The following is a 25,412-nucleotide window of genomic DNA, read 5'->3' on the forward strand; positions in this document are numbered from 1 at the left end:
GTAAATGGAAAAATAAGACCTGTTGAAACTCTTCCAGGAATGGGGGGAGAGGGAGATAAAGGAGAATGGTGGACAGGGTGAATTCAAGTATGATAGATTTGATATATTGTAAGAACTTTTGTAAATACCACAATGTATTCCCACCCAGCACAACAATAAAAAAAACCATAAAATAATAAGGGTCTTAGAGAAATACTTGAAATATAAAAAAATTAAATCTTCCTTCTTATAATTTCTACCCACTGGTTCTTGTTTGTATCTAGATATAGTATATATGAAAGCATGATAGTACTGGAGAACCCTGCATGAACATTGAGTGTTTTAATTTTAATTGTTATTATATGAAAGGTGAATTCTCTTTCTGTGTGGCAGCCCTGATGTGTTTGAAGACAAGTGTCTTGTTTTCCAGACTGAACGTCATTAGTTCCTATAGGTGTCTGTCATCAGAAATAATAAAAAGGATAGGTAGAATGTAACAACTCCAGAGCAGCATGCCATGAGGTCAAATAAGCAGGAATGCACTGAGTTCTCATGCAACAGTATGAATAATATTATCTCTATATGTGAGTACAAATGTTGCAGTTACTCTATCTGTAATAAAGTTTCTATTTTATAAATGGAATAAGAGAAGCCCAAATCATGTTTGGGCCATATGGTATATAGGTGACAGTCAAATTTCAAATTTGAGTCTGTTTAACTCCAAAACTTTTGTGCTTATCAGGACACCCTGTAGCAACCTTTTTAAGGCCTTTCTACTACTGAGTCCTATGCCCATTGTCAGGCCCAGGCTGGGCATGGATGCCCTTTCCTTCCTAACTGTTGTCCCAAGGCCTCATCAACCTGGTTTCTCATATGGAAAACTACCAATATTCACTCTTGTAACTGCAGCATGCATTCCAGTCTCCTAGATCCTATTTCTTTTATTTATCATTTTGAGGGTTTCCTACAGGAATACCACTGGAAAATCAAAAGCAATGCAAAAATATCCCTTTAAGGGTCACGTCTAGCTGATCCTTCTTGACTTTTATCAGGGCATATGGTGACCATCTCATCCCAATTTGTGTGGGATTTTTTCAGTTTTAGCACTGGAAGTCTTGTGTCCTGGGATCTCCTCATTTTTTGGTAAACCAGGAGAGTTGGTCACCCTGACTAGAAAGGTCAATGGACAGGTTTTTTCTGGGTGGGCTTGGCGTATAAAAGGAGAGAAGAAATGGACCTTCTAAACTTGAACACAAAATTGTGTATTGATTCAAGAAATAGCTACAGTCATGCTACTAGTAAATGGCAGGGCCAGGTTTCAAATCCAGTCAGGCTAAGTTCTAGTTAAAAATGCTGATCCCTTGCCACATGGGTGCTGATGAAAACTCTCCCAGGGCAAGACACCAGCAGATTACAAATAATAATAATAATAATAATAAAAAGTGCAAATATCATGGGTTGAAATACTCTTGAGTTTGTAACATTTCTTTGTAAGGAAAGATTTCCAGAATGTAGTGCTCAGGCACCGTGTGGCGAGTGTGAAATCAGACCGGGGAAGGCTGTGTTCTTATAGACACTGCATCTTCACCAGTATCACCTTCAGACACAGCAACAGCCACGTTGTTTGAACTTAGCCTAGGAGATCAGTTGGCACTCTTTTTTTTTCACCATAACTAACATTAATCTAGGTATTTGCCACTTACATTTTCTCCCTGTTTGTTATTTTTGGGGTGTCTGAAAGTACTTTTATAATTGTTTCAAGTTTCTGGATGTTTTTCTTGATTTTCCTGTGTTTAGCATTCTATCTATGCATGTAAGCTAAGTGTCTGATCATTCAAGTGGCACCTCAGAATAACTGTGGTACAGATAAAAAATAATTCATGTTCACTGAAATTATACAGAATTTGCATGGTTTGGGAGCTTGCTGGTTTTTGGAATATAATAAATACAAATAAAACTTAATGTGAATTCCTTAGACATTCTCATTTGCCATCCAGAAACATTGATTTCCTTCTTGTTACAACAAGAGTTGTTAAACTATCAGTTATCCAATTATTTCAAGTAAGCAAAGAATAGCATGGCAAAATGAGCTCATGTGCTCTTTGGCAGTTTCATACGTGTGTGTCATTGGGAAAGAGTTTCCACCAATAAATAGTCTTTTGTGGCTAAGCACTGTACATGCATTATCTTATTTGACCTTCACAGCACTGTGAAGGGTGTTCACACTTAGTGAGTGCTTACTATGAGTCCGGCACTATTTTAAGTACCTTGCCTGGATTATCAAATTATCACGATAGCCCCAGGAAGAAAGATATTAGGGACCCTTTCAAGACATGGCTAAGATGGCTTTAACTGGTGAAAGGACTTGTTTGATTTGTAAGAAGTCTTAAAGCAGGATGAACCAGTGTTCTTAGAAGTTTGCTTCCTCTAACCTGAGTGATCCATCCACATAGGTGGGATGGTGCTAAAAGCTCAAATATCATAACTTGTACAGAAACATCCAAAGCAAGAAGCAGGAGGGGGATTTACAAAAGGGATTCTTCTGTGTACAGTTCTCTTGTTTCCAGGAAGGAAAAATCCTTTCTGGGAATCTCCAGAAAATTTCATTTTTCAACTCCTCAGTGAGAACCAGTTCCTACTGCCCTCCCTCTCTCAGGGAAGGTAGGAAAGTGATTATCTAGCAAAGGAAAATCGTCTCGGAAAAGTGGCTCCCAAATTTTTATTTCAGTACTTGTTTTCACTCTTGAAAACTGTCTTGAGGACCCAAGACAGCTTTGTTTATGTGGGTTATATCTACTGACACTTGTCATGCTAAAAATTAAAACACACATATTAAAAATATTTACTAATTTATTAAAGATAATAAAAATACATGTTAACATAAAATATTGTAAGAAAAAATTATTTTTCAGAACAAAAGCTGCAAGGAGAATGATGGGTCTTATGTTTTGTAAATCTACTTACTGTCTGGTTTAACAGAAGACAGGTGGATTCTCATATTTGCTTTTGTATTCAAACTGTTGTATGTTGCTTTGATTGAAATGTATGAAGAGAATTCAGCCTCAGGATATTCTATTAGCATTTTCAGATGAGTGTGAACATTCTTGTCATCACAACCAAATTCGCCTAGCAGCAACTTTTTTGGGGGTGAAGGGATGGTACTGGAGTTTAAACTCATGAGTTCATACTTTATTAGGCAGGCACTCTTCCACATGAGCCATACTTCTAACCCTTCTTGCTTGGTATTTTGTTTGAGATAGGGTCTTGCTTTTTGCCCATTCTGGCCTGGACCACAATTTTCCTATTTATGCTTCCTGTAGTAGCTGAGATGACAGGTGACTCCACCACACTCAGATTTTGAAATGGGGTCTTGTGAACTTTTAGTTTGGTCTGGCTTCAGACCAGGATTCTCCCAATCTCAGCCTCCCAAGTAGCTAGGATTTCAGGTGTCAGCCACTGGTAATGGCTGGTGGTAACTGTTTAAAGGTTAGTTGCAATGTAGGATTCAAAACCATATCATTAAAAGCTTTCATACTCTGTTTCCTTAGATTTCTTGGTATCTTTTGTCATTTGACAGGGTCTTTTGTACATATATGATTTTGTGATATAATGTATTGGTCACTTAATAGCAGTTGGTTTAATGAGTTATGCAGATCTTCCAACTGTTGTATTTCATCATATAATATAAAAATGATATTTGCCAATATCACCACTGATCTCATCACTAAAGTGTTTACATATTGGGAAGTCATGAAGCTCTAAGTGAAGGATACAAGTTCTTAAAAATTCTAATTTTCACTTGAGAGCTCCTATTTTTCTACTGTCAGCAAATACTAGTTGTTTTCCTTGGAGTCTGAGGTTCATTTTGTCACCAAATACCTAAGTCTGCATAACCATAGTTTGCCAGTTGTTCTTTTAAGTAAAAACAATGCTTCCTGTCAGAGGTGGCTCCTTCAGCTCAAAACTCTAGCAAGTTCACAGGTTCTTTCCTTGAGACAGCCATAGTCCTTTGACATATCTACAAGTGCTTCCTGGGTACTTCTTACTTCATCACATAAAATATTCAAAGGTTTGTGCCCTAGAGTGAAAATTGAATAGAAATAATTTATTACTAATGCTATTTGTTGCTTCTTCACCAAGGCTACTCTTTTTTTCTTTTTTTTTTGGCAGTGTGAGGTGATGTGGCTCCTGATGCAGTTTGGTGTCTTTGCCTTACCTCACTCCAAAGCACCAGCATTTTTGCCCATCATTGCTTTTGCAACCACAATGAAAATGACAATAATGTCTTAATATTTCTATGGAAAATAGATTATTTCTTATAGACTCTCTGGAAGAACCTTGGGCTCCCACAGACCTGTAGACAAGACTTTGAAAACTTCTGTCTTTTATCAATAATAATGCATATTCTAAAGCTGGACAAGCATCTACCCAGACAAAATCAGGTTCTCTTAGCAGGAAGGGAAGACCAGCTGTTATACTGACATCCATGGCTTGCAACATGAGACAAGTCTGAGCTTCCTAATAGCTGGACTCCAGGACTGCCTGCATCTTCCTGCTGACTTTTCATCATTCCTTGTTCTGCCTTTTAGGAAGTATGGTAGCTGACTAGCCTACAAAGCTAGTCTCTGCACCTGCTGTTCCTTCACTGTATACTCTCCTCAGAATGCATGTCCTCCCTCATCTTTGTACTCCTCCTCCATCTTCCACTCTTCAGCTCCAACCACACCCAGCTCATTCAACTCCATTTGCACACTACTTGCTGTTCACAGTGCTCCCCACTCACAGGGAAGGCCTATCTCCATCACTGTCTTTTGAAACTCTACCCAGACCAAATGCTACCTCCTTCGCGAAGTCTTTAATTTTTCTGTCAAAATCAATCTTGTATTAGCACAGCATTGATTGCTTCTTGCAGTGTCTCATGTAGAGTTCTATGCCTGTTTCTTCTGCTAAACTTTCATTAAGGTTACACCTTCGTAGCTTTCTCCATCTTTGTGTATTATGCTGTTCCCAGCAGAGGTCCTGGCATGTCATAGATGTGGAATTTCATCCACAAAGTGTTCTGATACGCAGAACATGGGGCACGTTGCTAAATATCTGAAATGACCAATCCTTTCATTGGCTAAACATAGAAGAGGAAAATTAGGATGGGTTTTGATACATGCTCATTGCTGACTTGACATACATTTGTCTTCTGGGAGTTGCTGCATAATCAGATACCGTAAGTACAGAACCATAAATGGAATCTCTTTGATTTTATTTTAATTTTTTTGTTTCCTCCAATGTGGTATGTTTCCTTCATACCAATGTGCATGATGAAATGAGAGATCATTTGGGAATGTGAATTCTTGCCTGACTCAGAGTCTTTGAGGTGGTTGATATGAAAATTTGGCACAGGTGTGCAATTCTTCTGCTAATTTAAGCTACTTTATCAGACTCAATGCCTGATGCAAATGAAAGACACTGAATTCAATTTTTTCAAGTTACTAAATTAAAAATGAAGCTCTGTCTAGATTATTTCTCCTAAAGGCTTGATGATGAACTTGCTAACTTTGCAGCACTGTTGGAAATAGGGAAGTGGCAGCTCTTGTTCCATCCTGATTCTAAGAGCATGTGTCAATGCCACTGTGAGGAAGACTCTTCTCCCTAGGTGTACTACAGGAGCTCTGTGGAAGGAAAGAACAACTGAGCTTTAGGGAGTGGTAAGCTTGTTTTCAATAGGGCTTATTGCAGCACAATTTAAACACAAAAAAACTTATCCTTTTTGAAATACAGTGTTAAGAGTTTTGATAAACTCTTCTAGTTTGCATAGACCACCATAATCAAGACATATTTTTGGTCCTATCATCCCTAAATACTCCCTATTTGTGTCTTTAGCCCCCAGTTCTGGACATCCACTAATCTGTTTTCTGTCCCTATAATTTGGCCTTTTCCAGCATGGCATACAGGTTAGACCAAGGAAGCACAGCTTTTTGTGTTGTCTTCTTTGACTTAATGTGGTGATTTTGAATTTCATCTATGCTAAATTAGGTATCAGTCATTGTTTTCTTTTTATTATTGAGTAGCAATTCTACTGTATGGTTATACAACAATTTGTTCATCCACTGACCAGTTGGAAGCCATTGGTTTTTAGTTTGGGGCTATTATGAATAATGTTCCTATAAAAATTATGGGAAGATTTTTGTGTGAATCAAGTTTTCATTTCACTGGGGTGTGTGCCTAGGACAGAGATTGTTGGATCATATGATATGTGTAGGTTATGATATGCTTATTTTAAGGAGAATTATATATTCTTACAAAATATTGTTTCTTATGAGAAATTATGATTATTCATGGTTATGAGTTGAGCAGAGCCATGGCTCAGCCAAAACAATAGATGCTAATGCTATTGTCATTTGGTATCGAATAACGTTATGGGGTAGTTTTACAGCAGATTTATCTTCCTAATTACATTTTGCTCCAAGCTGATGTCTAAATTAGTCCGCATTCCCTGGGTACCAACCAGTGTGGCAGCCAAGCCGAAAGCTGCAGGCCAGAGATGGTCCAACCAACTGAGGCTATCAGTGTGGCCACAAATAATCCACAAAGTGGATAACAAGCATTCAAATAATCAATTGATGCCTACAGTGTTCTTATGGTTACAATGACAATTACCCTATTTTGCTTGCACAAGATATTGATTTTTTTCCCTCAGAGTGCAATATGAGTCAGGTAGTCCCCATTCTTTAAAGTGCAAATATGAAATTTAGTTCTCCCAAAAGGTGTGTTCTAACTTCCACCTCCTCCAAGTCAATCAACAACTGTCTGTTGAGCACCTAGTCTCTCTCTCATCGTTACTGGGGTTTGAACTTAGGCTTCATGCTTGCTAGTCAGGCGCTCTACCACTTCAGCCATGCTGACACCCTTTCTGTGCTTATTTATTTTTCAGGTACCGTCTCACTTTTTTCCCAGGCTAGCTTGTGTTGTGATCCTCCTATTTATGCCTCCCAAATAGTTGGAATGATAGGCACTTACCACTACACACAGCTTTATTTGTTATGATAGGGTCTCAGAAACTTTGTGCCTGGGTTGGCCTCCAAACACCATCCTCCTGATCTCTACCTTCTGAGTAACTGGGATTATAGGCATGAGCCTGCTCACCTGGCTGAGTGTCTATTCTCTTTTTCTCTGCTCTTTGCTGGTTGGGTAGGGAAGAGTTTGGCAGGTGAAAATTAAGTGTTTGTTCTCTAGGAAGCCTTACTTTGTTAAGGGAAATGATATTTGTATGGAAAGAAACAAACTGGTGTCAGATAATCTGTTATTTTCGTTTAAAGTAAGTGGATGAGAGCATGAGTTGTTAAGCGTGAGAAGGAAAAGTTTATAGCAGGTAGGGGAATTAGAAAAGACACAATGGAAGGGATGGAAAACTCGAGGCCAGTGAAATAAAAATGTTCTCCACCAAAATTGGAACCTCCTATCTCTGCTGTGTTCCACAGAGCCTGACCTAACCTATACCTACCAAGAATTTACAAAAACCGTGTTGAACCAGGCGAGGTAATGGAGCAGATTTCTATCCAAAAGCCAGCAGACTTGAGTCATAGGAGGCTGATGTTCTAGTCTGAGTCAAGTTGGTACATAAAATTGATGGTCACAGCAGCCATTTATATCATAAGTACGACTCCTAGAGAAACGCTTGCACCTGTGTACATGTATGAGTGTTCAAAGTAGCATAACTCATTGTATTGAAAAAACAGAAATGAAGTATATGCTCATCAACAGTAGAAAGTGTGAATAAATTGTGCTACAGTCACTGAGTGAAAACAAAAATGAATGAACCGAGGATGGGGAATATCTAAAATATCAATACTTGATAAAGAAAAAAAGCAAGACAGAAGGATATGTGTTGTTTTTGTAAAGTTGATGTATAAGGGGGTCAAAGAGAGGCACAGTGAAACAATTTATCTTTAGAAGTACATATACATATGCAAAACTACGAGGGGAGAAAAGGGCTGGAGGTGTAGCTCAAGTGGTAGCTTGGCAAGTCACTAGCACTACCAAAAAAAAAAAAAAAGATGATTCTTTTAATAGATTTTAAAAAAGTCCTACATGTTACATATGTATATACAGTATATATATATATATATATATATATATATATATATATATACACACACACACACACACACACACATATATATATACATATATATACTCATACTTCTTAACAAAAAATTAACAATTCTTTGCAATAGATAATAACATTTTTGAAATGCTTGTCATCTTTTATCTATCTCATTAAGCATCTCCTGATCCATAGCCCTTCTAAATCTTAGCTAGCACTTCCTGTTACAGGGATGGAGTCTAGCTCTACCTTCACAGAAGCCAGTGTTATCTCTTATAAGCTTGCCTTTCTCAAGTCCTCTCCCTGTATGTTGCAATTAAAAGTATCTCCTGGTGACTTTTGTACCCTACTAATAGCACTTCCCAAAAGGTCGTGTGTAATTTCTAAACTCTCTTTCAATTGGACTTACCCCTGAATATTTGAAAATATACAAGTGACCTTCCGTGGACACTCTAGCCTTTCTTATCAAATCCCCTTAGTGGATATGCACAATTTGTTTAAATCCATCCCACACAAGGGATGGCTGCAACCTCCCCATCCTGGCCTTCTAGACTCCCTTAGTTTATTTTTGAAAGCCTTGTAGTTAAGTTGAGGAAAATGAATTGAACATAAGAAATATACTTGTATCAAAGCCTATAACATGGACAAGATACACAGGAGGAATTTGGAAAGAGTTGGATCAGTTTTACTTAAACATGTATGTTATTATTTGTTTAATTGTGTCATAGTTTTAAAAAATATTCTGAGCCTGGCATAGTGGTGGATGCCTATAATCCCAGCTACATAGGAATTAGAGACAGGATGATCTCAAGTTGGAGGGCAACCTGGGCAAAGTTAGCAAGACCTTCTATCAAAAGCAAAATTACTCATAAAGGCACTGACGGCATGGCTCAGTGGTAGAGCACTCATGAGAAATGCCCTGGGTTCAATCCCCAGTACCACAAAATAATAATAATAATAGCGATAATCTGGTTTGTCCAGTGAGGTAAATAATTACAATCAAAGTTGGTTTTGGTTTTAGAAAATAATACCTGAACATTAGAATTTACGAAAATGGTTGACATCAGTATTAATAACATTCAAGGCAAGAGATTTCTTATGAGAGCATTTTTCAAAAAGCAGTTCTCACTCTTTTCACCTCTTTTTGGCCTCTCTCCCAAAGAGGTATCTGGCAAATACTTCTTCATGACTTATGAAATCACATTTTTGGAACTCTGATGTGTTTCAGTTAGATCCCATCAGAGGGGGAACCCAGCCCTTTTCTCATCACTTACTGCTGTTATTCTGCTCATCTGTGAATTGGTGATGGTTCTGTAATGGGTTGATAGAGCAGTAGTCAGAATCGGATGCATGGATGATTTTGGAGAGCTTGGACCTGGGTCTGGCACAGGGTGAACTGTCAGTGAATGTCAGTTAGCTTTGTCATCATCTTCTGCTCCCTGCTCAAGGATTTCACAGCCTGGGATTCCACAGTTCTGCAGTCCAGGTGTTTTCTTATGTGTCCTTTGGGGTCTTCTAGTTCTTCTCAGGGACTTCACCCTTTGCAAAGCTAGATGTGTGAGGTAGTCCCCACATTCTTCCAACCCAGAAGTAAAAAGCACAACCCTAGAACCCTATGCAGTTTAGTTGGAAAAGAAATAATAATAGTACTTTTGAAAAATTGGGATTTTACATAAAATCCAGAATTGTAGCATCTCCTTAAAAAAAATGCACTGTCCACTAGGGCGTGGACTGTGTTTCCTCAGGTCACCTACTGGCTTACACTAAGCTCTGGCTGCACATGTCAGGTGGGACACATGCCTCCCGTGCCCCACCTTCTCCAGCTACACGCACAACAGCCCCTGTGGTCCTGTGAGCTTGCAATCCTCCCTCTTCCTTACTGCACAGGGCTTCTTCTGTTCAGAATATGAGTCTGTGTTTTGTTATCAGAGATTTTAACTTTTGATGTTTTTCAGGAGAATTTGGATCTCTCCTTACTTGTCAGAGAAGCTTTCTCTTCTTTCTTTTTCTTTTTCTTTTTTTTCCCTACAGCAGATTTCTTTTTGTACTCTCCAAGAACAGCTTGCTGCCTTACAAAAAAAGAGAAGCAGAGTTCTTTGGGGAGCTGTCAGAAAGAGCAGATGCAGCCTCAGCATGGCGCTCCTGATCCCGGCAAGTGGCACCATAACACTTTATTTGTAAAGAGAAGGACAGAGAACTTCTCTTCTCCCCATGTCTTGATTTGCATTTTATTAGGCACCCAGTAGGATGGTTTGTAAACCGCCATCTTCACTCACAGATCTATCAACCTACAATCTACCAGAGGGCAAAACACAGGGATGCTAAAAACAGAATGGCGTTACAGGCATCAGAAAATGTAGCTCACACCTATGACTTTTTCTTCTTCTTCAGAAAGTGCCTATTGTTTATAAGACTTCTGAAGGGGATGAATAGCATCTGCAGAGATGCATGGGGGTAGTACAGGGTTCAAAAGAAAAAGGCATCTATAGAGGAGAGAGACAGGGAGGCTAAGGTTCTCCATGTAGCACCTCCATTGGCTGGCTGTGTGTTTTGGCATAAATGACCTCAGGCTTGGCTTCAGTTTCCTTACAATTTTTTCCTAGGGATGGCTCGGATGCACTAGAGCAAAACATTTCACTTCCCTGGCTATATGCACATACCATCTACCCTCTCATCTTTGAAATTTCCTTTGTCCAGTGTTCTTGGATTAAACACTGCCTCAGTGAGCAGGAGGAAGACCAGACCTTCTAAAGAGCTTTGATCTTGAACTGAGTTGATACTATCATTTTAGCCATTGTAGAGAAAACTTGCTCTTGAAACAAGAAACAAAGGGCTGCCACTCCACCCCAAATGTCATGAACTGGAGGATGGCAAACTATTACATACAGCTATGACTGTCTTCAGTCAGGGACATGTCCTGGGGAATCTTTTGAAACATGAAATAAAGACCAAATTGTGTGTGGTTGAGTTTGTCCTCCATGTACTTTATGGAAAATGAATAAATGTGTACGGTATATGTGACTCCCCACTCAGTGTCAGATTGGTTCCACACCAGGCTATTCTGCACTGTATTGAACTTGAACTTGTCTTTCAACACAATTTGGATTTAAAAAAGTAAAGTTGTCAGCTCATTACTCATGAGATGGGAGTAGAACTGAAGTTTGGGGTCAAGGTTAAATAATTTCTTTTTTTTTTCTTAAGTATCGTTGAAAGACTTGGTAAAGACAACGAAGCTGGTAAATGGATGGAATTGGAGAACATCATTCTGAGTGAGGTTAGCCTGGTCCAAAAGACCAAAAATCGTATGTTCTCCCTCATATGTGGACATTAGATCAAGGGCAAACACAACAAGGGGATTGGACTTTGAGCACATGATAAAAGCGAGAGCACACAAGGGAGGGGTGAGGATAGGTAAGACACCTAAAAAATTAGCTAGCATTTGTTGCCCTTAACGCAGAGAAACTAAAGCAGATACCTTAAAAGCAACTGAGGCCAATAGGAAAAGGGGACCAGGAACTAGAGAAAAGGTGAGATCAAAAGGAATTAACCTAGGAGGTAATACCCACGCACAGGAAATCAATGTGAGTCAATGCCCTGTATAGCTATCCTTATCTCAACCAGCAAAAACCCTTGTTCCTTCCTATTATTGCTTATACTCTCTCTACCACAAAATTAGAAATAAGGGCAAAATAGTTTCTGCTGGGTATTGAGGGGGTGGGGAGGAGAGGGAGGGAGCGGAGTGGGTGGTAAGGGAGGGGGTGGGGGCAGGAGGGAGAAATGACCCAAGCTTTGTATGCACATATGAATAATAAAAGAAAAAAAATAAGTAGGGGCTGTGAAAGCACCAGTATTATAGCAGGAATTATGGTGAATATATGAAGTACAAGTCAAGACCCAAAAGTTTGAAGTACTTAAAAAGCTTAGGAGAATGAACTATTTTATCCATAAATCACAAAAAGTGTGTGATTTATTCACACTTATCCTGGTGGTGCATTATGGGTGGATGGGTGAAAAGCTAGAGACTTGAGGGAAGGTGTTGTGAAGAGGTGGTATATGAGTTTAGCCTTAAAAGATGAATAGTAGAAATCTGATCCACAAGAAGAGTGAAAGGAGAGTGCAAGATGGAAAGAGAAGAGACTACTGCCCTCCTCTATATCCAGTCAAAGGAATCTGAGAACAGTTGAAGAGTGCTTTGGATCACACCATCCCTGAAACTTATGTCAGTTCTGAATTTGTCAATTACATGATACATTAATGCCTCTTGGCATTAATTGGGTTTTTGTTCTTTCTTGCACTGAAACACATGAGTGAAGGAAACTGAAGGATGCTGGGAGGGGATGAGTCAATTCCTTGGAGGGAAGATTTGTTATCATGAAGGAAGCAATGATGAGCAGTATTTGGTTGATTAGGACCAAATACTGGAATGTCTTGAATGCTAGACTGAGGTAGAGGCACATGCTTACTTGATAAAAGGCAAAAGTTACTAAACCTTTTATAAAGATTCAGAATGATGCTGGCCACGAAAATGCAGGTTCAGAAATCATATGATACGCCTGGGGAAGGCTCTTCTTGGTTTCTAGTTCCTTTTTTACCCAGAAAAAAGACCCACAGGGGCCAATTAATACCTCCCCGAGCCTTCATTTGGCCAGCTATCATCTTTACACCAAGCTTGTGGAACTGGTCCCATAAAGTTTAAAAGTTGCTCTGTATAAGTTTATGTGTTTCCTTGTAAAACGTATTTGCTATATTGCTTCTGCTCGAAATAAAACATGTTTCCCAAGTTATAAATATGAAAGTTTAGAAGAGAGCATATTTCTTGGTGGAAATTTATTCCCTGTGACACATTTTGAAATTTGTTTTCCATTTTGTCTTTATCTCTATTTCTTCAGAACATTGTTTGTTTGTGCCATTATGCAAGATTTGCAGCCAAACACGCTGTGGTGTTTGTATATTCTTCCTTAATCAGATAAGAATGTCATTCTTGGTTTTATTCAGAAGTTTCTATCGTAAGTATACTTTAAAAAATTCAAATAATACAATGAAAGAGACTAAACTTCAATCTTTGTGGACTCTATTGTCCATAGGAAACAAAGTACAGTGTAATTTCAAATGAAATTCCAAACGCAACGACTACTAAAATTTACATTTTCCAGATTATGTTACTCAATCGGAAGGAATACCTTACATGTTGTTATTTATTTCACAAAAGAGTCCTTACACTGTACATTGTTGATTTTTACGGGGTACCAGCCATCATAGACACTGGGAGGAGTGTCAGTACATTTGGGCTCTGGGTGTCTCCCGAAGGTGTTGTTGGCCTATGGAGGATTTAAGTGAAGATCTGGACATCAAGTTCAAATGAACAGTTACACTTTTGGTTTTCAAGGGTGCACTCAATATCCAAGGTTGAATTTTCTGAGTCTTTTTGTTTTCTTCTCAATATAATTCCCTTGTGCACTATCTATGTAAGGAAACACCAGTAATTTTTTAAATGGGGAGGAAGGAAGGGCTAGATGGACCCAATGAACAGAATTTTCATTAAAGGCATTTTATGTATATGCATATAATGTGCATATTATACCAGGATATGCATATGGAAGGCTGTTCCACCATCTAGCCAATCACTGAGTCACTAATAACAACGTGATGGAAGGCTGAGTTTGTTCCAGGAACTGAGCCATCGGTGCTGCGTCTAGCAGAGCCCCATAATCCTAAATTGGCTAGCAATCAAATTCTCAATTAGACCAGAGTGTGGTTCTTCTCAAAGGGAGAAACACTGAAGCCAGAAATCAACAGAGATGTTATCAGGTGAAATAGTCCCACAGGGGATAGCTTTTCCTTGTTGACTACAGTGTTTTCCAACTGGTGTAGCATGCAATACAAGTGTGTTAAGAAAAAGCTCTTGGGGTTCATGAAAGCTCTTTCCTGTCCTGGCATATTCTGTTACCTTTGCTTAACCAGAGAAGCTTGGAATATACTAGTAGATTTTTTTATTAACAATATTCATCCACATGTGCATCGTGGGAGGTGGGCATGGAAAGCAGGCAGGGGCCAGACACCAAAGCCCTCTGTATGACAGTGTTAAAGGGGTGATACTCATTGATCAGGGGATCACAAGACCCAGGTTCCAGTTTTGTGCAGCCAGGCACTGATTATGTGACTCTGGCCACCACTTTGTCTGGGCCTGTATTTCCTTATTTGTAACCGAGGAGCTCCCGTACCTTTGAGATTTCTTCTAGTTTTAAGTTATCTATGCTATTTATGGCAGAATGTTTAAGGCACCATGGCCCTTCTTGCCTTGCTTCTTTTCCCTGGTCTTCTTGGGTTCTAAAGTCCTTCCTTCATTGCCTGGTGCTGGTTCATCCTGTATTCACAGAGAGCAGTTGTCTACTTTGGCACTTTAGGAAAAGTATACTTTTCTCTTGAGTCCTTGGCTTTTGTGTTATAGTGGAATAAGGAGCTGTTGCAATGTCAAACTGGAGTGATTTTTATTTAAACCTTTTCCTTCTCCCATATTTTATGGTCTCTTTTCATATTCTGATGACTTTTCATTAGAACAAATGTAATGAATTTAATGTACTTTTATTAAATTCTGTTTCTTACAACTGGAAAGAATTCTTTCTCTTCTTCAATTTGTGGGTTTGTATACATTGTTATATACTTAAGTGCTTAACATATATTATGACTTTTTTCCATTTTATTATGCTTCAAATTGGTATAAATTTTTTTATAAATTAAAAAATTAAGAAGCTATAAAAATGTGCAGACGACATGATCCTATACCTCAAAGACTCAAAAAACTCCACTGAGAAACTCCTAGACACCATAAATAGCATCAGCAATGTAGCAGGATACAAAATCAACTTACAAAAATCAGTAGCCTTTTTATACAACAATGAACAAATTGAGAAAGAATAGAGGAAAACAATTCCATTTACAATAGCCTCAAAAAAACCAAATACCTAGGAATAGACTTAACAAAAGATGTAAATGAGCTCTACAGGGAGAACAACAAACCACTGAAGAAAAAGATCGAGGGAGATTACAGAAGGTGGAGAGATCTCCCATGCTCATGGATTGGCAGAATCAACATAGTAAAAATGGCTGTACTACCAAAAGCAATCTACATGTTCAATGCAATTCCCATCAAAATCCCAATGACATTCATCACAGAGATTGAAAAATCTACCCTAAAGTTCACTTGGAAGCACAAGACCACGAATAGCCAAGTCAATACTCAGTCAAAAGAACAATGCTGAAGGTATCACAATACCAGACTTCAAACTATATTACAAAGCAATAGCAATAAAAACAGCATGGTACTGGCACAAAAACAGACATGAAGACCAGTGGAACAGAATAGAGGACCTGGATATGACTCCAACAGCTATGCCCACCTTATTTTTGACAAAGGTGCCAAAAACATACAATGGAGAAAAGACAGCCTCTTCAACAAATGTTGCTGGGAAAAGTGGTTATCTGCCTGCAGAAAACTGAAACTAGATCCATGCCTGTCACCCTGTACTAGTATCAACTCAAAGTGAATTAAGGACCTTAATATCAGACTTGAAACCTTGCAGTTAGTACAGGAAAGAGCAGGGAATACCCTGGAAACAATAGGAATAGGCAAATAGTTCCTTAGTAGAATTCCAGCGTTCCAGCAACTAAGAGAAAGGATGGACAAATGAGACTACATGAAATTAAAAAGCTTCTGCACAACAAAAGAAATGGTCTCTAAACTGAAGAGACCACCCACAGAGTTGGAGAAAATATTTGCTAGCTATATATTAGACAAAGGACTGATAACCAGAATATAGAGGGAGCTCAAAAAACTTAACTCCCCCAAAATCAATGAACCAATAATAAAGTGGGCAACTGAACTAAACAGAACTTTTTCAAAGGAAGAAATCCAAATGGCCAAAAAACACATGAAAAAATGATCACCTAACCCTGGCCATAAAGGAAATGCAAATCAAAACCACACTAAGATTCCACCACACCCCTGTTAGAATAGCTACCATCAAAACAACAAATGTTGTTTGAGTCCCACTGCTGGTGGGAATGTAAGCTAGTACAACCACTTTTGAAAACATTATGGAGGCTTCTTAAAAACTAAACATAGATCTGCCACGTGATCCAGCATTTATCACTTCTAGGGATATAGCTGAAGGAATGCGACTCAAGTTATTACAAAGGCACCTGCACACCCATGTTTATCACAGCACTATTCAGAATAGCCAAAGCAATGGAAATAGTCAAGATCCCCCCACTATTGTGAATGTATTAAGAAAATGTTGTATTTATACACAACGGAATTCCACAAAGAAGAATGAAATTTTTTCATTTGCAAATAATTGGATGGAACTGGAGAACATTATCTTAAGTGAAGTTAGCCAGGCTAAGAAGGCCAAAAATCACATGTTCTCCCTCATATGCAGGTTAAGACCCAAAACAAATGCAGAAATATTGGACATGGGTCACACACTAAGGAGATAACATGTATGGAAGGAATAGGAAAAGGGAAGGAAACCTAAAACTTGAATGTGGTTGATGTGCTTACTGTAGAGGAGCGAATATAGTAATCTTAAACTCACAGAGGCCACTATGGGAAGGGGACCAGAAAATAGTGAAGAGGTCTGACAGAGACGAACCAATGTGGGTTTCAATACACAAGTGCATGGAAGCGTTGCTAGGAATCTTTCTGTATAGCTATCTTTATCTCAAACTAGCAAAAATGGGCTGTCTTCTATGTTTTGTCTTCCATAAAATCAGAGAAGAAGGAGGAACAGTTACTGCCTGGAAGCTGAGTTGGGAGTGGGGGGAACAATGTATACACATGTAAGTAAATGTAAAAATGATAAAATAAAAGAAAGAAAAAAAAAACTAGAAAAATGAATTAACATCTGTTTTCACCATCAGAATTAAAATGCTGTTAAACTTTTTTTCTATATTTGCTTCAGATCAAATTTTAAACTTAATAAAATTATTTCAAATGAGTGTAAAATTTTTGTCATTACTAGAAACCTATTTTCCAATCCAACTACCATGTACTCCATCTCAAACTTTGAAATGAATCCAATTAAACAATATTTATCCAAATTACAAATACCTATTATGCATGTATAGTAAATAGGGCTTCATCAGGTATTTTAGATTTTTGAATTAAACTTACATCAGGGGAAAGCAAGTAAAAGAGAATTAAGGGGAAAAAAAGCTAAGGACACCAAGATAATAGGAAAATGTGTGTGGGGGGAGGAAGGGAAAATGGTCAAATGGCCATTGGATCGTTCCACTGGAGGTGACTCCCAGCCATGGGTTACTTTTAATTGGCTGCTCCTATTCTAGGATCAGTTTTCCTTTTTGACTGTCAACATGGACCATGGGGACATTTGTGTTTGCTTAATCTTATACTTAGTACCTTCTTACTTAGGAGGACCCTACCACCTGCTATGGTTTGAATGTATCCTCCAAATTTTATGTGTTAGAGACTTACTTCCCAATGCAACAGGATAGAGAGGTGGGACCTCACAAGCTAGTTAATGGATTAATGAGATTATTTCAGGAGTGGGTTTCTTATCATGAGAATGACTTTTTATAACATCAAATTTGATCTCCTCTTGCTCTCTTACACTTGTTTACCTTTCCTCCTTCCTCCACAGGATGTTGCAGCACAAAGACCCTCACCAGATGCTGGTGCCAGGCTCTTGGACTTCCCAGCTTTCAGAACCATAAGCCAAATATGTCTTTGTTCTTTATAAATTATCTGTTATAGTAGCACAAACAGATGAACATAACAACTTTGCTTTTTCTATGGAAACAGTGGAAAATTTTTTGTTCCCATTTGAAAGCTTGGGAGTAATATATTCAGATGATCCTAGTCATGAGTTTGAATCTTGGGAAAGTGAGACAGAGAATCACGGACTCTGAGAAATTATTCATGATTACATTTGCATGAATAATGAGAGTTGGTGATTTCTCCAATCTATTTTTAGCAGTATATATCAAGCACTGCTTGTTGTAAGCACCTCATATATGACATCTCTCTTAACAATCATGATAACTTTATGCATTGAGTACTTTTATATCATTCACCTTACATATGAGGAAAATTCAAATATCCTTCACAAAAATCCAGAAGCACATGAATCAAAGTGTCTCTATTGTATTAACTAAGTTATGCTTCTTTAGTTGGTTTGGTGGGACTGGGTTTGAACTCAGGACTTCCCATTTGCAAACCAGGTACTCTATAAGTAATGCTTCTTTATGTGCAGCTTGTCCTAAATTCTGGCTAAATTTTCTAGCCTCCCTTTGATTGATCAGCCCATTAATGAATTTTTCTCCTTAATTTAACCAAGGTTGGATTCTGTTGTTTGCACCCAAAAGCCCTGATTAGTACCTAGTCTCTGCTTTTTAACCTCTTTATTATAACACTGATCTTTATTCATATTCTAAGATATCATATACTTTACGGGTTATGTTTTCTTCTTTGCAAGTTATGACTTGTATTGTATATACTTCTTTCTGATGAATGCCTAATTTTTAAAAGGAGAGCCAATTCTACTTCTCTTATTTTGACTATTTAATTAGTTGATATAGTTGACCAAATAGTGGTCTGCTAAGATAGCTAAAACCTAGTCCCTGGAATCCATGAGGTCCATCTAAATGACAAAAGAGACTTTGTAGATGTCATTAAGTTAAGTATCTTACAATGGAGAAATTAACCTGGATTATTTGGATGGGCCCTGATATAATCACAAGTGCATAAAAAAAGAGGCAGAGGAGTGTTGACTTCATGATGCAATGACAAAACCAGAAAACAATGTGCTAAGAAGTTGGAGGAAAGAAAGACCACAGTCAAGGAATGAAGGTAGCCACTGGAAGATGAAAAAGGAAAGGAAATGGATTCTCCCAGGAGAACCTGCAGCCCTAATAACATCTCGATTTTATTCCTGTGAGACTCACTCCAGACTTATGACCTCCACAATGACAAAAGAATAAATTTGAGTTCATTTTAAAGCTACTAAACATGTAGTAATTTATTACAGTGGAGGAAGGAAACTGATTGTTGATGGAATGAGATCATCACTTTGTGTCTCACGCTTGGTACAGAAAACGGGACACATTTTGATTCTACTATTGTAAAAAAAAAAGGCTAAAAGCCTGGGGAGGATGCACACAGGTGCATTATAAACTGTTCAGGCAGGGAATAGGGAAATTGTGTCATGATTTCTGTTGTGGGGAAGGCAGAGCACTTTTATGGTCAGTGGATTTTTTGAAGGTGAATATAAGAAAACATTAACTGGCACAAACCTGACTTGTTTCAAAAGTTCATATCTCAAATCACCTTACCTTTTTTTTCATGGAATCTCACTAACTGAGTTTTTCCAGCCTCAAGAGTGTTGAGAGAACCAGTGGCAGGAATTAAGTTTGGCTCAAGCACAAATGCAATGTGACCTGTATCTAAAAAAAATAATAATCCCAGGGAAAATATATGCCCAAAATAAAACTCCTTTTTTGTTCTAAGCATCATTTGTCCTAAGAGAAGAGAAGAGTAAGTTAATCACTGTGGCTGTGTCATTTGAAAGATTATAGGCTTGTGGAGTATAATTCCTGTGAAAGTTGTATCCCTTGAAGATTCTACACACCTGATGAGCTTTTAGAAATTTAATAAAAACTGCTATAAATATTTTAAATGACCATGGGGACCTTTGTTGGGAGGGGACTAAAAAGAGCTCTGTGGTTCTTTTTGTGTGTGTGGGAGGGTGGCATATAGTGAATGAATGCCTGTTAAAATTCACTTGAATAATCTCAATGTATTGCTATTGTTAATAAAATTATCATAGGCTCACCAAGCAGAGTACATCTGAAATAAATGGCTTCTAAAGTGATATTAGAGATATTTCCAATATCAACTTGCTTCTTTTTCACAGCATCTGTTTAATAGGAGCAGAGACACGTCTAAAGGTCATTGTTTATGCTGTGGTTATATGTCTTACAATGTCTGACTGATGTTTTTAAAAGAGTGCCTGAATACTTATACCAGCCAGGATGGAGATTCTCTCAGATGCTGACAAACACACATCTATCTAGATAATGGAACCAATTCTTTTTATTTTTTTCATGTCTGTTTGCTCACATAAATACAACACACGGAGCATTCAGATGTGACTCATGAATAAATCTTGAAGGTGCATGAGAAGACACAGCACTGAAATCTGATTTCCAAGTAAGGAGAGAGAGAGGAAGAGAGATAGAGGGAGAGAGAGAGATCTTGCCCATGCCTTGGAGACACTTCTCTCAATACCACCAATAAATACCACAATGGACAAAAGATGACAATCTCAGAAAAACTTATGCTCTATCTTTTTCTTTTTCTCAGATAGACAGGTAACTCTACTTCATGAGATTACATATCTACCTTCAAAAAATTGCACCCCCAAAAGATAATGAAACACTGTTGATAAAAGTTCTGAGGTATTGATGGGCCAAAGGTGGTAGGTGTTACCCTCCAAGTGAGACTTGCACCATGAGCTAACTTTTGAATAATATTGTAATCCATAACAACTTCTGGAATACCAGAAGTTACTTTTTTAAACCAAAATCTCACTGGTAACAAGGTTGTCATCTACAGTTGTTTATTCACTCACTAATTAATTTATATTAAATCAAGAGCATGGCTATTATAAACCAATGTCTGTGCTTCTTGAAAATTCAAATTAGGAGGAAGAAAAATACTCATGATGTACTCTATTTTATAATCTTGAAATTGTCTATAGCTCTGGGCCAATTAGCATTTAATTTCAATAAGTACGGCAAAAGCTCTCCGTGCTAACCCAGTTTATTATAGTCCTAACAGGATCTTCCTAGAAACAACATCATAGTACATCTTTTTGATTCCAGATTGGGGTACCTGTGGCTTTTAAACACAGAAAACTAACATCTTTTTGTTAAATCATGTTAGCCTTCATGGGGGACAAGAATTGCCACTGAGCAGATTGGAAATATTCCTCCTTTGTGTTCTCTTGGCACTAGTAGTTATGCAGGTCTCCTGATAAATGAGCATTTAGAAATGACAAGCTTAGAATGACAAGGTATACTGAACATGGCAAGTGCTTTTTCTTGTTTCAGATGCCTGGTGCTCATGGAATCTTAACTAAAAGACCCAAAATGGCATTGGGATTCCTTCTGCATAGGTGTGCATGCCTCCATCATTAGCCTTCATGACACAGCGTGGCTGTCACATAGAAAATGATCCTAAGACATGATGAACAGTTCATTTGATTTCTTTTTCTGGTGGAGGTAGAGATAAGGGGCAGAAGACGAAGAGAGGAGGGAGAGAAAGGAAGGTACATTCATCTAAAAATGACAAAAATAATATTTCTCAGTTTGCTCTCTCTGTCAAACAAGGATAATAAAACCTGTTTTTACCTTCCAGAGTTGTTTTGAGGTACAAATTGGGTAAGAGATTTAAAGTTCCTTGGACAGTAAGAAAACATGAAGTGTGTTCTGACATCTCCTCCAGGTCTAGCTTAAAGTAATGTAAGATAATGTGACAGAGAGTAGAATGGGCTTCAAGATATTAGCACAGTGCTTTCCCAATTTTTTCTCACATTCCGCTCAGCATGCCTGAGTTCGCTGTGTGGACAGTTGTCGGATGGAGGAAGGCAACGACCTGGGGCTTTGCCCATCTGAGGATTGTCAGGTCACATGAGAGATGAGTAGGGCAGCTCTTTGCACTCCTGCTGCCAGCCCAGAGCTGACTCTGTTGAGATGTCAATGAACCTTGTACTTTAGGAGCCTCACTTTCATGGGTCCTGCATCTAATTGGGCATTCAGAGTTGTTTATTCATTTTTTTAAAAAACATTCCTCAAATAATATTAGCTTCAGGTGCCATGCCTAAAGCTACCCCTGTGAAAGACTCATTATGCTGCTTGCTGGGAAGTTCTGAGCTATGGTTTGTTCATGCTGAGCACTATACCAGCAATTAATTTGATAGCCACTAGGGGGGTATCTAAAGCATAAAGAGAGTGGCATTTCTCTACACATGGACGCTTAACCCTGCCTGGTGCTATTTAGAAGAAATGATTAACTAATAATACATGTGGATGTTTAACAAGTGGAAAGTATATCTATGTAGCATTCTAAAACACTAAAGTAAGCTTTTGGAGCAAGCGTTTGAGAACAAGAATAATTGTGCATTAGTTTTCAGTGTCTTCTTCTGAATGCTCTTGCCACATTCTACCACTAGTTGGTGTATTTAAACTCCTCCTTACAGACGTGGTAGAAATTGAAAGCAAGTTTGCAATCTGCAGTCTCTCTGTAAGGTGTTCAAGTCTCTCCATCCTCTTAGGAATCTACACATATCACCTACTCATTTCTGGACACCACTTGGTGAGATGTGTAGGGGCTCAGGACTCCAGAAAGTCTTTCTTTCTTTTCTTTTTTATCCCTTTCTCCCTCTCTTCCTCTTTTCCTTTGTCCCTCCTTCCCCTTTCCCTCCCCCCTCTCTCTTTCTTTCTTTGTGGCACTAGGGTTTGGACTCTCTAGGCTTTGTGCTTGCTAGGCAGGCAGGAAGGCATTCTACCACCGAAGCCAAGCCACCAGCCCAGTGGCTTCTCTTTCTATTCTATTCAATTATTACCAAGGCAATTTTAATTTGGACAAAAAATACAAAGGAAGAATAATTTGTCTTTGGTGTTATTCTAATCTTCTTCTCAAGGGTCCTCTTGTTCAATTTGCCTTTAATAAGTCATGGAATCTCAACCTTAGAGAGGAACTTAGAAGTATTATAGCTCAACCTTTAGTTCTTTGGGGTTTTTTTTTTTGGCATTACTGGGGTTTGAACTCGGGGCCTTGTACTTGCTAGGCCAGCATTCTACCACTTGAGCCATCATGCCCCCAACCCTTTTGCCTTTTTTTTTTTCAAGGTAGGGTTTTGTGCTTCTGACTAGGATTGATCTTGAGTCATGCTCCTCCTACTTCTGCCTCTTGTGTAACTGGAATTACAGGTGTGAGCCAACCATGCCTGGCCCTTGGTTGATTTTTTTTTTTTTGGGGGGTACTGGGGTTAGAATTCAAGGCTTCATCCTTGCCAGGCAGGCACTCTCCCATTTGAAGCATTTTTGCCTCTGGTTATTTTAGAGATAGGGTCTGCTCTTTTCCCCATGCCAAACTGGGCACAATTCCTCCTATTTTATGCTTCCTGTCATGCCTAGAAGGAGAGGCACATACCACCGTGGTTTTTTTCCATTGAAATGGAGTCTCATGCCTGGAACTTCAGTCTTCCCAATCTTAGCCTCCAGTGTATCTGGTATGACAGGTATATGCTACCACACCAAAGTATTGGTTGAGATAGGGTCTCAGAAACATTTTGCCTGATCTGGCTTCAAACCATGATCCTCCTGATCTTTGCCTCCCAAGAAGCTAGTATTACAGGCATGAGCCACGGGCTCTGGCTCTCTTTGGTTGATTCTTAGTGATCTATGAAGCATCCTTGACAAGTGGGAACATTAGCTGTATGGCTATAACCAGTGATGGGAAAACACTGCCTTCATCCATTTGACTCTGTTGTGATTGTAAGAGTATTTTTTAAAAATTTGGCTCAAGTCATTTCGAAGGTGCTAATCCTCTAGTCACTAGTTTCATGACAATTCTACCATTACTTTGCTGGTATTTCTACCATGCTGCTAACTGATGCTCTTCCACAAAGTCTATTCTCTATCAACAGGAAATTTTAGAAAAAAATTAAGTAAAATCCCTGTAAGAACCCCAAAGAATAGTTAATAACAATGAAAGTCTGAGCACAGAGAGAGGATCCTTACCCATCAATTTTATCTTTGATGATCTGCTTCATGACCTCTTTGCCTCACAGCAGTATAGTAGAAAGGTTCAGAGAAGACATTTGGAGGTTCCTTGAGAGATAGAGAATCAAATGCTGTGCTAGAATCAACAAACTTTACTATACATAACATCTAGGCAAGATGCAACTTTCTAGAAATCTCCTATTTTCTCATCTATAAAATGAGTAATTCATCTCTATCTCAAGGTGCCTTCCAGCAACAAGCACTGTGATTTGGAGTGCCTCAACTATTATGTGTCAAATTACAGAATTCCAGTCATCACCAATTCAATACACGTACAGCATTAGCTTTGTATACTTGACTGAATTCAACCTTTGGAAACCATTTGCTATAATATAATAACTTGCAAAATTGTGTTTCTTCAAAATCATATCATTTCTTGGTAGATGCTAATTTTCATTTCTGGTAAGTACTTTGTCAAACTATTTCACTCCATGTTGGTATTGGATTATTAAGTATCGCAAGACAGCTGTCTCGCAAGACAGCTGTAATGCAAAATCATATGCATTACAATAGTTTACCTCTAAACAGCCTATTAATACAGTTGACTAGCACTTACGTCATTCTTTGCACATCAACTGTGTTAAAGCAGTAAGGATTAAAAGCTAATTATGGACATGCCATCAGTACCATTTATAATTAATTTTGATTTACAGTACACTAAATAATAAACCAGATGGAAATTTCAATAGAGTATGGGAATAGTCCTTAAGGTATTTATTTTCTATAGTCTTAGTTATTTCTAGAAATATATTAAAAGTGTTTTAACACTTTTAAAAGCAGATTCAAGGCATGGGTAGCCCAGATAAAGCTGAGTGAATGTGACTGTTTTGCTGTTACAGGCTTCTTCCTTAGTCTAGTGTGATACTCAGTATTTCCAGGACGAAACAAACATGAAATGCCGGCCTTCCATCCCTACTTAACCAAGTCATAGTCATTCAGCTCAGAAGCTTCCTTCTCTTTTAGGCCTTTTGGTTGCTCCAGCAATAAGTACTATCTCCTTCCTCAACTCTCCTGAAGCTCTTTGTAGCTGTTTTGCATGACCAGTGTTGTGATGTATAGCTGGCCATAATCTGTAGTTTCAGTAATGCATTTAGCAATGTGAATCAAAACTGGCTTGTTAAAGATAGTGAAAGGACACAAAGGAAACTAAACTCTGGTTCTTCTAATGATTGTATTATAAAAATTTAATACAATTGGAATATTATTGAAGAAAATCAAAAGTGTAAGAGGTCACCAATGAAGGCTGCCCATGAGCCAAACAAGGTTGCTTAACAGCCTACAATGCTTTTCATACTACGAGAAAATGACTCTGTATGACTATGTTCTCATTTGGGCATGAGCACAGGTAGCATTGTAGGATACCCCCAAAAGGGTAGTATAGTCAGATATCACCCTATTGGTCTACAAATGAGGCATGAAAAATTTAGATTCAAAGAGAGGAAAAAAGAAAGCAGGGATTTGAGCTTCATAA

Source organism: Castor canadensis, chromosome 15 (genome assembly GCF_047511655.1).
Source record: "Castor canadensis chromosome 15, mCasCan1.hap1v2, whole genome shotgun sequence".
Taxonomy (NCBI): Eukaryota; Metazoa; Chordata; class Mammalia; order Rodentia; family Castoridae; genus Castor; species Castor canadensis.